Genomic DNA, 10,011 nt, shown 5'->3' on the forward strand with positions numbered 1-10,011 from the left:
GAAATGTCTTAGTGATTATATTTTTTGCCAGTATTTATTTTAATGCCTTGACTTTTATAAGGTGTATGATGGAAGTACCATCAATGCTCCGTTAATAGGCACGTACTGTGGCAATACACTACCACCAACTATAATTGGTACAACAAACACCATGTACGTTATATTTCATACGGACGGTAGTAGAACGGCCAGTGGTTTTAGGGCTTCCTACGAACAGACGTACGGTAAGTTAATTATATTTTTAAATACATTCTAAGAGGTCGTAAATTGATAATATGAATGAAATGGGGGTTTAACGTCCTACAATTCTGCAACGACTTGGCTAATTAAGACGGGCATACGCCATATAGTGGGCTGTGGGTAACATTTTGCCCGGACAGCGGCACTGCGGCCTACTTTTATTCCGAAATTTAAATGTGCACGCCAATATGTACACGGGACCTCGGTTTTTCTTCCCATCCGAACAACATGACATTATTCCTTATCAGGCAAATGTACATGTAATATGTTATTCACTGATAAAACTGACAGATCTGGCAAATTATTGTGATTAACGCCATTTTCTCATACGGGCCAAACGGATACTGTAAAGAGCAGTTGTTCGGAAATTTTCGGTATATAGTGTCTGTGGGTGTTCTTCGGGTACTTTCTTTGTGTATTTCGGTTTTATATTTATTTTTAGCTATTTATTTTTTTTTTATTGATAGGTAGGTGTTTTTTTCTGGATTTAGTTCGTTTCTCAGTATATAGCAATTTTTCGAATTTTATCGGTATATAGTGTCCGTGGGTGTTTTTCGGTGTTTTTTTTGTAGTTTTTGGTGTATTTCGGTGTTTTCCGGTTTAGAGAATAGCCGGTCAGTGCAGGGAATGCCTATTTTATTTCTTTGTACGTTACCTAATCACCATTTTACCTACTGAGTAAAAATGTGTACTTCTTATTAATACCTTTAAACATATTCCCATTAGCATCTATGACCTTATTTGATTTATTGATTTATTTTTATAGGTTGTGGCGGTACACTGAGCAGCTTCCAAGGTGTATTAACATCTCCTGATGTCGATGGTGATGGTAAATACGAGAACTACTTAGATTGTAGATGGACGATCGTAGCAGTGAATAATAAATTGGTCAGATTTAAAATAACATCATTAGATCTAGAGAACAGTACAGCATGTAACTTTGATTATATAAAGGTAGTCGTGTAATACACAATGTTTGATATAACATCATTTATCACCCAATAGTACATTCTACAGTAGATATCGCTTGTGTGATATTGGTCAATCAAAAAGGAACTACTTTTTTTATTTGCAAAGAACAGTTCATTTTTTTTATTAAAAGTAACTTTTTTCTTATTAAAAAGGAACTATTTTTATTTAATTGACCTTGATGGAAACACTGGGTCAATATAAAGGACTTAGCAATGGTTAAATTGCTGTCAGAAAATGATGTATCACTACGCCATAATGTAATCAGGTTCAGTCAAAGTGAATTCTATAGCAAAGAATTATATTTTTTTATTTGTGCATGTAAAGGATTGGGTGATAAATAAAATCTCCTACCCGTATATAAAGGATATAAAAAAAGACGAGAAGGAGATTCTCAATTTAGTACATGTACATGTAATTATGCTTATATTAAGATAGGGACTGTTATATTTGGGTTTAATCAGAGATATAATTATGAATTTGATGGGTTTAAGTTCTATAATTATCAGTTTCGGTTTTATGAATAAACATGACCTTTTAAACCGTTGTCTTTAACTTATATCAGGTATCTGATGGAAAGAACGTCAGTGCTCCGTTAATCAACACGTACTGTGGCAACACATTACCACCACCTATATTTACAACATCCAACTTCCTGTATGTTGCATTCCATACAGACAGAAGTATTATGGGGACAGGTTTTACTGCTACATACGAACAGATATACAGTAAGTTGGGTATTTTTTGTAATGCCACAGAAGGCTGGGTTTGTAACAATTAAATGTGGGCAAATCTGTAGTTATTTTACTAAGTGACAATTACAGTTAGCGATAATACCATTTCCGATATTTTAGGGTAGTAGACACCTCAACAATTTTCCAGTGCATAATTTGCAATTTTTCTGTCTGTTTTAAAGTAGCTAAGTCCGTAACTCAATATCATCCAAAATCTTCGACATTGAAAACACGAATTGTTTTTCAATTCAAATCAGCATTGGTGTTGTGATCTTACCTGGAAAAGATGGGCTTCTGATATCCAATATTTAAGACAAAATAAACATTTTACCATTGGTACACGAATCGTGTACCATAATGCGTTTCAGTGCCATTTGTAACAAGGTGCTCAAAGAATGAGGCTAGATATATTCCACAAGTCATGTGAAACGGTGATATCATATTCTTATTAGGAGAGCATGCGCAATAAATAATATCGGTGTTGACTGGAATAACCAGACGCTGGAAACTGACTTGCGGTTAAGACTTCTGGCGTATTTCGCCGAACATAACTGATGACAATTCACAGTAAAACGGACACGATTGAATGTAAAACAGTTTATATAAATCCATATTACATTATTATATGTGTTGCGACCCATTTGTGCCAATTTCTAGGTCCAAAATATTCGCGATTTAGCTCCTTTAAATCTAGCATGTATTTGTATTTTGCGGCATGGATGGTGATTAACCTTTTAAATGAAATGGGGTTTAACCTCCTAATTGTTCGTTCCATCCGGGCTAATGAATACGGGCATACGCCATTCAATGTGCTATGAGGAGAACTGAGCCCGAACAGCGGCGTTGCAATCTTCTCTTATTTCAAATTCCAACAGTTAAAGGTTCTTTTACGCGTGCGTCAATCTTTTTCATACCATTGGGACGTCTGAATTCTGTTCTGACGAGATTTTCCCATTAGCGCACTATATGACCCGTGCCCGTCATCATTAGCCCAGTCTGCACAGAAAAGCAGGACGTTATGTACCATTTCATTTCTAAAGGTGTTTATACGCGTCGACTTATTACCAGCCGTTTCCTAATAGCACAGGAATACAGGAAAACGTCCTTACGTTCGGATAAGTCAGTCAGATTACTATTCCGCAGTATTCATGTCTAAAATATAATGTAGTCCACGGGATAAATTCATCCTGTGGTTTTCGATCCTTAGTGTGAGCGTATGTGGCTTGGAGATATGGGGCGCCTTCTCAACCTCGTGGGTTTACTCCGGGTACTTCGGTTTCTCCCCACAGGAAAGACCCCTGCGTGTATCCTAAGAAAATGAAAATAAAACAACTTGTCTGCGATATCACCTTCGGTGGAAGCGGACGTTAAACGCTCAGTACAACAACAGCAATATACATAACTGAGGAGTTATGGGACAGACAAGTGCAATCAGTGACGCTGGAAAGCAACCCGAGGTGTATACGGTTGAATCCACTTTCAACTAATTGTAATCCGAAATTCTCCTACGACCTTTAATAACTCAATTTTACAGGATGTGATGTAATGTTCACAGAAGACCATGCTACCATTTTATCACCAGGTTATCCTTACAGTTACTATAACTATTTGAATTGTACTTACACTATCGTGGTCGACCCGAAAAAATACATTGAGTTGACATTTGATCCTACTATATTTGACACAGAAGGTAAATAATATATTTTTTTTTATCTCAGTGTGTTTTGAAATTGAAAGTAATTAATGAAACACTCAAGGAACTTATTTGTTTTATAGATTTGGTGTATAATATACCACAGTTTGAGCTTATAGAAATCAAAGACGAATTGGGTTCAACATTTTATGCTATCATAATTACAATTCACTAAAATACTAGGGATACAAGAAGTCCTTTTCATATAAGCTCTCAGAGCTTGATAGTTGTATCCGTCAAAAACTCAGTAAACTTATACTAAATTAGATTTTATATTAACTATAATTGTGCATTAATTGATAATAAGGATGAACACTGTTGATTTGCAGTATGTATGACTTTCTGTTCCAGAGGTATATTATGTGAACACACGATAGAGATCTGATTTCTTGAGAACATAAAGGATTATTAACAAATTTGGACTAAGTTTTCCTTTCAGATAAACTGCACTCTCTATCTGTGTTGTCGTATTTCCCCTCTTTAGCCTACATGGCTATCTTACTATATATAGATGTAGGCCCCGTAGAAGTCAGTGAACACACTTTGAGAAAAAGTAACTCCAGCCGATATTAAAATAATAGTTCACGCCATTTTGTCCTTTTTGGCAGGTCCCCCATGTATATTCGATTCTTTATCTGTTTACGCTGGTAACGATGCATCAGGGTCACCACTAGGAATCTTCTGTGGTACAACGGTACCACAACCCATCAGCGTTCTGGGTAGTATGGTGCTCAGATTTAAAACTGACAGGTCTATTACAGGACGCGGTTTTAACATTTCCTACACCACACAGGGTACGTCTTTAATACTGATTTCATTATTCATATGTTAAAAAAGAGTAAATGCAATGATCTCTACTCTGAATACAATGGTGATAGTTATTATCTAATAGGATTATTATTAAATCCGGGCTAATGAATACGGGCATACGCCATTCAATGTGCTATGAGGAGAACTGAGCCCGAACAGCGGCGTTGCAATCTTCTCTTATTTCAAATTCCAACAGTTAAAGGTTCTTTTACGCGTGCGTCAATCTTTTTCATACCATTGGGACGTCTGAATTCTGTTCTGACGAGATTTTCCCATTAGCGCACTATATGACCCGTGCCCGTCATCGTTAGCCCAGTCTGCACAGAAAAGCAGGACGTTATGTACCATTTCATTTCTAAAGGTGTTTATACGCGTCGACTTATTACCAGCCGTTTCCTAATAGCACAGGAATACAGGAAAACGTCCTTACGTTCGGATAAGTCAGTCAGATTACTATTCCGCAGTATTCATGTCTAAAATATAATGTAGTCCACGGGATAAATTCATCCTGTGGTTTTCGATCCTTAGTGTGAGCGTATGTGGCTTGGAGATATGGGGCGCCTTCTCAACCTCGTGGGTTTACTCCGGGTACTTCGGTTTCTCCCCACAGGAAAGACCCCTGCGTGTATCCTAAGAAAATGAAAATAAAACAACTTGTCTGCGATATCACCTTCGGTGGAAGCGGACGTTAAACGCTCAGTACAACAACAGCAATATACATAACTGAGGAGTTATGGGACAGACAAGTGCAATCAGTGACGCTGGAAAGCAACCCGAGGTGTATACGGTTGAATCCACTTTCAACTAATTGTAATCCGAAATTCTCCTACGACCTTTAATAACTCAATTTTACAGGATGTGATGTAATGTTCACAGAAGACCATGCTACCATTTTATCACCAGGTTATCCTTACAGTTACTATAACTATTTGAATTGTACTTACACTATCGTGGTCGACCCGAAAAAATACATTGAGTTGACATTTGATCCTACTATATTTGACACAGAAGGTAAATAATATATTTTTTTTTATCTCAGTGTGTTTTGAAATTGAAAGTAATTAATGAAACACTCAAGGAACTTATTTGTTTTATAGATTTGGTGTATAATATACCTCAGTTTGAGCTTATAGAAATCAAAGACGAATTGGGTTCAACATTTTATGCTATCATAATTACAATTCACTAAAATACTAGGGATACAAGAAGTCCTTTTCATATAAGCTCTCAGAGCTTGATAGTTGTATCCGTCAAAAACTCAGTAAACTTATACTAAATTAGATTTTATATTAACTATAATTGTGCATTAATTGATAATAAGGATGAACACTGTTGATTTGCAGTATGTATGACTTTCTGTTCCAGAGGTATATTATGTGAACACACGATAGAGATCTGATTTCTTGAGAACATAAAGGATTATTAACAAATTTGGACTAAGTTTTCCTTTCAGATAAACTGCACTCTCTATCTGTGTTGTCGTATTTCCCCTCTTTAGCCTACATGGCTATCTTACTATATATAGATGTAGGCCCCGTAGAAGTCAGTGAACACACTTTGAGAAAAAGTAACTCCAGCCGATATTAAAATAATAGTTCACGCCATTTTGTCCTTTTTGGCAGGTCCCCCATGTATATTCGATTCTTTATCTGTTTACGCTGGTAACGATGCATCAGGGTCACCACTAGGAATCTTCTGTGGTACAACGGTACCACAACCCATCAGCGTTCTGGGTAGTATGGTGCTCAGATTTAAAACTGACAGGTCTATTACAGGACGCGGTTTTAACATTTCCTACACCACACAGGGTACGTCTTTAATACTGATTTCATTATTCATATGTTAAAAAAGAGTAAATGCAATGATCTCTACTCTGAATACAATGGTGATAGTTATTATCTAATAGGATTATTATTAAATCAACCAATTTTCCGATTTAAGGAGGGTTCATAGTTATTAATAAAATTCATTTCTTTGCATTCTAATAAATGACTAGTTTTACAATTTGCCTTGTAAAGGGGGGAAACTTTAAATTCACCCCACTCGCATTCATTGCGAAACATTTAAAGTACAGTGTTGGTTCCACCAGAACATATACATTTATTCTTTTATATACTAACGCTACACACCTTGCCGGAAAGTTCCTCGGAATTTTTCCGCTAGTCAGATAGTCGTCCTAAGGGATAAAACCCCGCGCTTCCATGTACAGTACGTTAAAGACCCCATCACCGTTAAGGGACAAAATATCCGTGATACCCAGTTGGTGCAGAAAAGTAAGACGTTAAACTCTATTTATAACACGGACGTTCTGTGTGTTTAGTGTCTATACAGCAAGACCTCCCCGATATATCTGTAACCCCCAATATCACCAGCTCTCATTAACATAGCTAATACGATTATATCCCAACAGACAAAAATCGGGGCTGTGGTGGTTACTTGAATGATACGCAAGGTGAAATAACGTCTTTTGATGTAGATGGAGACGGTGAATATGAGAATTTTGTAGATTGTCGATGGACGATCGTAGCGGCGGATGATGAAGTTGGTCGATTTACTATAATTGACATAGATCTACAGAACAACACTGGATGTACACTTGATTATATTAAGGTAGGGAATATTATGGTCAATATGACACAGTCCATATCAAAAAGAAAATTTAAAGAAGCAATACTGTTATTAATTTATAAAAGCCAACATTCTGATTAAAATACAGATCTATATTTCGTTTCGATGGCCTACGCTACATGAAGATCTGACCGGTTGCAGTGAAAGGTCGTGTCAAGGGTCATACGAGCGGCCTTTGACCCTGTGACGTCAGACATTGATTAATCAATAACCGTTGACGTTTCTGGTGGTTTACCAACAGTTCTGTGCATCGCACGCCAAGAACTCGCCGTAACAGACCGTTTCATTGGCTAATCCCTCACATAAACCAGAGAGCGGGTTATATAACGACTCTTCGAAAATCGAAATTTTGAACTATAAAAAACGAAACGAAATAAGATCTGTGTTTTAATCAGATTGTATTTTTGAGAATAAAACTGCTTAATTTTGTGTTAAAACCAGACTTTTATTTTATAAAAGTTACATGTAGGTGAAATTTACCTTTCATTATTAAGAAGGCCTACAGCTCGTGGGTCATGCACTGTATATACTTCTAAAGGAACAGCGATAGATTATCAGGTCACCCGAAACCTTGACCCCCAAACCTTAAGACGGTTACGTGTCCGGAGAAGCGGTTTTGGCGTTCACGTCCAAACGACTCAATATTTTGAGCTGAAGTTTTCAGACCAAGTAAATTCACCATTCATCTATTTTTTTTTCTGAGATTCTGTTAAAATCGGGAGGGTCCCTTTAAGCTGTTAGAATTTCAAAATGAATATGCCTATATTCTCCAATTAGTATGATTAAAAACTAATTAAATGACTTGCATTGACTTAAAGTGGTGTTATTGGTGGCAGTGTGATCATGTACGCTATAATCAATTGAGCTTATCCGATAGAAATGTTATAACAAGTAAAATGGAATGTTGTCATTTATATTTGAACATAAATACATAGCTGAAAAGAAAATGTGCGGGGGGGGGGGGGTGCATGATTATTAAAAGCCCAGAATAAAATTTGTATTCATTTCATTTTGTTTGATTTATACCAGGTATATGATGGAATGAATGACAATGCTCCGTTAATCGGTCAGTATTGTGGTGACACATTACCGCCACCTATAGTTGCTACGTCAAAATTTCTGTATGTTATATTCCACACTGACGGCACTGGTACAAGAACGGGTTTTAACGCGACATACGGACGAACGAGCGGTAAGTGTTTAAAGATGTTGCCAAAATGTTTTAAGAATATGTTTAAGAATATCTACTTCATCCCTAATGAAGACGGACTTAATAAATTATTTGTGCAATTTCTCTGATATTAGACTAATACCGTACAACGGAATTACATTAAAGTCGAATAATAATTCAGATCAGTAGGACATTTAGATAAGATTTTGTATCTTTTAAATCCCTGGCACGCTCCTTTTTATGGAATCTCTAGTGTGCACCTTTTGTTTTTGGGAAACATAGTGCGCACATTTTGCTTTGGTACGGACACTTTGCTAATCGATCAAACTATGATACCGACGGAGAGAGTAGACGGATTTAAAGCCGAGAGATTATCCACCTTTAATATTTTGGTTTCGTTTTTTAATTAAATGTTTTAAAAATAATAAATGAATTTCCGAAAGATACAAATGACGCTTAGAGACTTTAATAGTTGTTACTTATATCATAATTGCCATGATGTGGGTGTATATAGTCGTCGCCCCTGTCCTTGGGTTCATTGCAGACCTCAAGTGGACGATTGCTATCGAATTTCGGCGTTTTACGACTTTTTGTTCCAGAGTTATCCCTCTTTCATTTTTGAGGCATAATGAGAAAATTGTCCTCATTTTTCGTTTTGGAGTTATTTCCCTTCTCATTCTGACAATGCGATTTACAGATAACGCCATTAAATCTATAGTTATTGACTGATTTTTGTTTCGAATTTGATGTGAAGCAAGTATTGGGGTCATGGAAGACGAATCATATGGATCTATATTTCGTGTAGTTTTTTTTTATATACTTTCGATGGCCTCTACTACATGAAAATCTGACCAGTTGTAATAGGAGGTCGCACCAAAGGTCATATGAGCGGATTTTGACTCTTATGGTGTCAGACATTTGATTAACCAATCAACCGAAATAGGATCTGCGTTTTAATCAGATGATTGTCTTTCTTATAACGTGATAGAGACTGGAAGTTGTAACGGACAGAATAAACCCTGTTGATTTCGGGCTAACGATGAATTTCAGAATAGGAATACAGTTTTAACATTTTTTTCAGTAGAATCTGCTATACCACAAACATCAGAAACATCCCACATAATCCTTATGCTAGCAGTTGGTGTTGGAGCCCTTGTATTCATTGTTATAATCATTACGGTTGTTGTAACTTTGGTACGGAAATTAAAACAACGAAAGACCAGCGAAGGTTGAATTTTTTTTATTTATGTAACTCCCCCACCCTCCTCTTTATATTTAGTATCGTTAAAATGATAAAAGTGACGGTTATCACCTGGTTTCCGAGAAAAACTGGACCAATTTGATCATGCATGCCTTTAGACTCTTGGTGGTTCATGTTATATGGTGTTGGTTTGCTAATCAAAAGACCTGGGGTTCGATCCCAGTGTTTTCCGAAAGATGTCCTCGAGATGTACCGGTGTGGCCCCCCTTTGTCAGTTGCATGATAAATAGGTCGTAACACAGCTGTGTGAGCTAATGATTAGCCTCATAGCACACCGTATGTCCGTCTTTATTAGCTCGATCGGGCTGAAAGGTAGGACGTCACACCCCTACTCTTATTTCCAACTGTCAAGGGTCCTTTTACAAACACGACAATGGGTACACGCCTCCATTTTTCTCTGTCTGTTTCTCTCTCTGTTTTCAAAATAAATTTCATTTTATTTTCTTCAATGTTGGTGGCTATGTAGAAGAACCATCCCCATACGATAATCTAAATATGGATACCA

At 36.8% G+C, this 10,011-nt stretch overlaps 1 long non-coding RNA gene across 1 annotated transcript; it reads left to right on the forward strand.

Moving 5' to 3' along the window:
• The first annotated feature begins 6,098 nt into the window (after positions 1-6,098).
• Positions 6,099-8,218, forward strand: LOC126830361 (uncharacterized). Its single transcript, XR_007683829.2, has 3 exons — positions 6,099-6,254; positions 6,857-7,056; positions 8,104-8,218. It is a non-coding gene; the product is annotated as an uncharacterized LOC126830361 (long non-coding RNA).
• Positions 8,219-10,011: the final 1,793 nt, after the last annotated feature.

Source organism: Patella vulgata, chromosome 8, assembly GCF_932274485.2.
Source record: "Patella vulgata chromosome 8, xgPatVulg1.2, whole genome shotgun sequence".
Classification (NCBI taxonomy): domain Eukaryota; kingdom Metazoa; phylum Mollusca; class Gastropoda; family Patellidae; genus Patella; species Patella vulgata.